Consider the following 6,530-nt stretch of genomic DNA (forward strand, 5'->3'; position numbering starts at 1 on the left):
GGGAATAGACTTTTTTGTCAATTTTGTAGTGTTAGGTGTGTGGTGCGTACATATTTTAACATTAATACATGCAGTTATATATAACATGAAATGCTACCCCCTCAATCTGATTTGTAATGTGACACTTAGAAGGGTATGGTCATCTGAACGTTTTCATCTCAATTTCAAAACAATTTCTGAGTTGCAGATGGAGGATAACTTACAAGGTAAGTTAATTAGTGTGCAGCAAACCTTTGTAGCTAGAATTGTTAAATAACTTAATAATGCAGCCAGAGAGGCAGTCTCAGCAAATATTGTTTCCCACTAAAGGGGATTCTGAAAACTTTAAAGAGCGATCAGTTGCTCCAACTGTGTGCCATAATTTATTATCTTCAAACAGCACCATATTTAAGCTTGAAGTGGAATAATTGGACTTTTTGCTGTGCCACTGTCATTGGTAGCTGCTTTATCACCACCTATGAAATAGTCAGTTGTCTAGTGGTAGTCATAGAAGTTGGTAACTACATCACAAAGCTGGCAACCGAAAGAATAAGGTGTTGGAGATGGAAACCGAAAGGTATTGGAGATAGAAATCTTTCCATCTCTGCGTACGATACAGTACCATGAGTGTTGCGTTATAACTTGGAAAAGCCACATCCTCTTTCAGTTCTGAAGTTAATACAGTAGACTGATTAAGTTCATAAACTGATTAAAAACAAACTATATGACAAGCTGCTTCTAGCAAAAAGAGATTAAAAAACAGTTTAAAAACTAGTTGTTAATATAAGCATTTGATGAGTAGAGATAATAAAGCAAATATTTATTTTTTAATAAACCTGCAAAAGCTTGGTGGTGTTTCTTTGATAGAAGGTTCACAACTATGCAGAACAAAATTTGCATTTTTCTCTGTCCTCAGATTATATTACTAAATTGGGCAAACACTGCCTTCAAATTGCAAACTAACAATTTGCAGAAATGAAGATTTCAATAATAATACAGTATGGCTTATAATACAGTCTTATTCTAGAAAAATATAGGTACTAACCATAAATGTGTCTTTTATTACTATTATTTTTTTGTAATTTTTATTTTATTTTATACACAAACATACATTTAATACATCATCCCTTCCCTGCGACATCGGCGTTTTCTCCGTGACTTCTTCTTTTTTTGTTGCTGCTTCTGTCTTCATTTTCACCAAATCTATTACAACATTTCTCCAAAAGTACACTATTCTAATTATACCATTTTCTTACATAGCTATTAATTTACTTGTCTATATTTCTTTTCTAACCAGTGGTAAAATTGTTTCCATATCTTAAAAGTATTCTGAATCCTCTCTTTAATCATCAAAGTTAATCTATTCATTTCTGCACAGTCTAAATTTTTTTTAATTATTTCTCCTTCCAAGGGTATTTTCTTTGCTTTCCAATTTTGTACAAAAACAATCCTTGCAGCTGTTATTACATGAATAATCAAATAAGTATTTTCTTTGCTAGTTTTCTCTGATAGGATACCCAGTAAGAACAACTCTGGTTTTAAATCAGTACGTTGCTGTGTCATTTCTTCCAACCATGTCTTAATTTTATTCCAATAGTTTTTAGCTTCCGGGCATGTCCACCACATATGATAATAAGATCCTGGTAGCTGGTGACATTTCCAACATTTAGCTGATTTATCTTTTAAACATTTTTGCCAGTTTCTCATCTGTCTTCTATTATTTTTGAAGTAAGATTTTAGTCTGATCTATGCTTGGTTTTGGGTTCAGGAAATAATTTTAAAGAATTTGGATTAGTTTTGTTTTAACTGCAGTAAATGGGCTATTAACATCATCACTCATATTGGTGGATATCTTCAAGTACCTGAATCAGTGTGCTTCTACAGAAAGTCTGCAGACTGAATATGCTGATTTCAACAATACTCTGCTGAAGTTGGTAAGACTATTTGTGAGGATAGTTGCATTTATACAAAATTTATATCCATTTCCCAATAAGCTGTATCAATATACCAATCTTTTTGCTGAATATATTTCTAGGAGAAATATTTTTTTGTCTTTCTGACCAGGTTTTAAAAATAAATAAATACTGTTACATTTATGAGCACTGTAACAGAATGGTTTTATCCATTGAAATTGATGTGATGTTTTCTTGACATGTCAATAAATAATATAAGCTTGTAGTAATTCATTAATTCAATTATTTTTCTATTAAAGTGGAACCAGATATAATATCTAAAAAAGACTTTTAAACCCTAGTAAGGACTTAGTCAAAGTGTAAAAGGAATTTGTTAAGAAGAAATTTTCAGCTGTTTGGGAAATTCATGGGAATGAGCTTTTTAATATATATTGCCTTTTTAATAGCAAAATTATTACAGGCCAACAAATACAACACATAGATTCAGATTTCTGATTTCACCAAAAGTTCTAATGGTTTCTTGGATTAAATCTTTAAATTGAGAACTTTTTTGAATAAAGTTCAAAAACTTATTTTAATTTCTGTAATTTTGACGCAGAAATAATTTCCATGATTTAGCTTCAATTCTCCCTTTATCATCTCTAAGTATAAAAGGAAAATTTCATAGAAACTCTTATTTCCTAAAAAAAAGTTTGCTGCCAGCGTTTACAACTAGATGGCAGCAACTTCATTCAAGATATAATCACATGAAATATACATTAAGCTAGGAATCATGAATTCAGTAATATGAATATTTGTATGATAGTCCTGTGAGGATATCTAAAATTGTAGTGTATATCTCAAGTTTCTGCTAAACCCTTCCCAAATGGCTTTATTAGGATTAAACTAATCAACAGCTAGAATTTTATATCTATCCAATGAAAATTGGTAAGCAATACTTCAAATTTAAGAGAGCTTTCAGCTTCTTGAATTTGAATTTATGGAACAGTCCAATTAAAATGTAGCTTTATGATGTGGGTGTACATATCTATGCAGAAAGGTAAAATATTCCATTATTTTAAAGGAATATTTTAAAATTGTTAGATAGCCAGTTTGATGTAATGGTTAAAACTACCAGGCTGAAATTCAGGAGATTTAAGTTCTAGCCCTGCCTTGGGAATGAAACCAGTTGGGTGACTTTGGGCCAGTCATTTTCTCCAAGCCCTAGGAATGAGGCAATGGTTAACCTTTTCTGAAAACATTGTAAAAAAAACTACATGGATTTGTCCTGCTAGTTGTCAGGAATTAAGACTGACTCAAAGGCACAAATAGTAATTTGAAAATTATGTTGCTTAATATTAAAATATACCCATCCACTTCAAAGGCTATGCTTAATCAGGAAATACTAGTTTATGTGGAAGCAATGGGCAGCAATGATAGGTTAATGACAGAAGTTTATTCTGATTTTATGTAGTTTCCGATGGAGAGAAGGGAATGGGAAAAAATGATCCAGTGGATGCCTGTTGTGAAAAAGAACCATATTCAGGCTTTCCTGAAGGCCTCTGCAGCCGATAACAGAGCTCCGGATCGATCTGGAGCTCTCTTATTGGCTAGAGAGGCCATCAGGATCAGCTATAGAGGCCTTCGGGAAAACCTTGCTGGCTGCAGCAAAAGAAATGGTCCAAGGTGTGCGGGGCCTCGCTGCAACTATCCAAAGGTAAGTAGTAGGGCAGCTCCACCCCCCATCCCCACCCTAACTTAATTTTTACCTGTGCACCCTGGAGTGGGCGGGGTCTTAATTAGGGCTTATTTTGGGGGGTAGGGTTTATTGGGCATAAAAATCAAGGTAGGACTTACTTTCTGAGTAGATTGTATTTTCGGGGAAGCATGGTATTAGCAAAGGAATCTAATGATTACAATATTGTAAGGTTATTTAAATACTGCATATGGTTGAAAAAATGCAGTGTACTGCATTTCTTGGAGATGAAGATGCAGAAATGATGTAAAAAAGATGTTGAGACTCTAGAAAGTGCGCAGAGACCAACAAGAAAATGATTAGGGGATTGGAGGCTAAAACAAAGAATGGTTGCTGGAATTGAGTATGTCTAGTTTGATGAAAAGAAGGACTAGGGGTGACATGATAGCAGTGTTCTGGTATCTCAGGGGCTGCCACAAAGAAGAGGGAGTCAAGCTATTCTCCAAAGCACCTGAGGGCAGGACAAGAAGCAATGGATGGAAATTAATCAAGGAGAGAAGCAACCTAGAACTAAGAAGAAATTTCCTGACAGTTAGAACAATTAATCAGTGGAACAACTTGCCTCCAGAAGTTGTGAATGCTCCAACACTGGAAGTTTTTAAGAAGATGTTGGATAACCATTTGTCTGAAATGGTATAGGGTTTCCTGCCTGAGCAGAGATTGTTGGTTAGTTCACTTTATTTACTTTACTTCATTGCATCTCGTACAACGAAATTAAATGCCATCTTCAGTGTACATCATACATAAGAAAACTATAAAATTTGACAACCATTTGTCTGAAATGTATAGGGTTTCCTGCCTAAGCAGGAGGTTGGACTTGAAGACCTCCAAGGTCACTTCCAACTCTGTTTATTCTGTTTTGTTTTGTCCTGTCCTATGCTATGCTATGCTATGCTATGCTATGCTATGCTATGCTGTGCTGTGCTGTGCTGTGCTATGCTATGCTATGCTATGCTATGCTCCTACTTGTGGAAAAGTTGCTATGTTTTTTAGCATAGGGAAAAAACAATTAAAGCAGAAATGTGTGTAAAGGCAATGCATAATGTTCAGAACATGGATAGTGAGAGGTTTCTTGTGTGTGCATCCAGAATAGATGGGTCAGGATTATCCTATCATTCAACTTGATGGAGATTTACGACAGATGGAAGAATTTATTACATCGTTATAGGTTTCTCCACTACAACCTGTAGTGATAGTTGCCAACTTGGGCAGCTTTCAAAGACAGATTTATATAAAGTTAAGTCCACCAGTGGCTAGTAATCATGACAGCTATATTTCACCTGAGGTATCTGAAGAAGAATGCCTCTTTATACTGTGTTTTTAACAAAAAAAAACAAAAAAAAAACTGCAGGCAAAAGACTGTGATGCCTTCGATTTCTTTTATATTACTATGGCCTTGCCTCCACCACTTTCCAGCAATAAGGCAAAAGGAATCTTAAAGAGTTTGATTCGCTATAGTTGGTTGTTGAGCAGTTTGGTAGCTGCTATTGTTCTTCAGATACCTTTGGTTATGCAGATACTGCAAAGGCAAAACATTTCTTGGCAGAGACTCCCCAGTTGTAGACGTTGATGAAGTACCAAAGCTGCTGTCATGTTAGCAAATCAACATTCTTACCATTCTATCTGGACATGTTAATGTGGTTCGTGCTATTTGTTTAACTGAGGAAACAAGTTTGAGTATATTATGTTTGATCTTTCATATTCTTGTATTGATACTATGTGTTGCCCTGGCATCAAATAAAAGGAATGTTGGTATAAACATGTTTTCAATATTTTCTTGAGTTTCTCTGCATTACTTTCTACAGGGAACAGTTGAACTAGGCTCAAAAGCACAATTTCAAAATGGTTCCCATCTATTTTCATGGACTGAAACTCCTTACCAGGTTTCCAGTTATATTCTCATAACAGTCTTCTCCCCATATAGTTTTCTCCCCACCCGTCCCAACATCTCACTAGATTAGTGTTTCTTTAGCAATGTTAAGATGTGTGGACTTCAACTCCCAGAATTCCCCAGACACAGGAGCAGGCATATTTTTGTGTAATAAGAGCGCATCATTGGTTTTGCCAGATGCTCAGAAGGCTTGAGCTGTTGTTTTTTTTAACCTATTCCTGGGTGAATTGCAACCATCTGTCCCTGAATTTCCTTGTAGATTTAACAAGTCTCTCTTTTTCAAATAGAAGTGAACTTATTAGAGTGTGATGAAACTGTTTACCTCTACATGTGGCTCCTTGACATTTTGAGATCTTGCCAAATGCTTTCCAATTCTCTGGCTTATTTGCTTTGCATTGTAGCAGTCAATTCTTTGCATAGCTCCACTCAATAATTTACTGTGTTTCAGTGTGCTGTTATTATACCTAATAAAGTATAGAACTTTAATATTATCTTTAAAAGCCCAGCTATAGGAATGGTGATTCTGTAGCCTTGCAGTTATTGATGAATCAAATCCCAGTATTAAGTTATTAGACTAAGATTAGCAACATCTGGAGGGTGTCGATTAAAATTGTGGATTCTGTTCATGTATTATTTTAATGATTCAGAAAGGTACATGCCGATTACCATTTAAGTCCTTGTTGACATTTTCTGTTGGCAAGTAAAAGACAAATTCATAACATTTGAAACAAAAATAATAGTGGCATGAAATACTAGCCGTGATTTATTAGAGAATCAAGGAAATCTAGCTATTTTATATAGAAGATGAAAGATTGCATTTTCCTACACAGAAGAAAAAATGTAATATTTTTTATCTTTAAAGGCAATATTTACTACTGGTATGTGCATTTCAGTTGAAAGGGAGAGTGAAGTCTTAAATTCAATATTCACACTTGAAGGTCAGCAAGCTATAATGGTTAAAAGGTTGGACTAGATCTGGGGAGACGTAAATTCAAGTTCACTCTCTGGCATA

Source organism: Pituophis catenifer, unplaced genomic scaffold (assembly GCF_029215685.1).
Source record: "Pituophis catenifer annectens isolate HBS135680 unplaced genomic scaffold, rPitCat1.0.hap2 SCAF_3, whole genome shotgun sequence".
NCBI classification, from domain to species: domain Eukaryota; kingdom Metazoa; phylum Chordata; class Lepidosauria; order Squamata; family Colubridae; genus Pituophis; species Pituophis catenifer.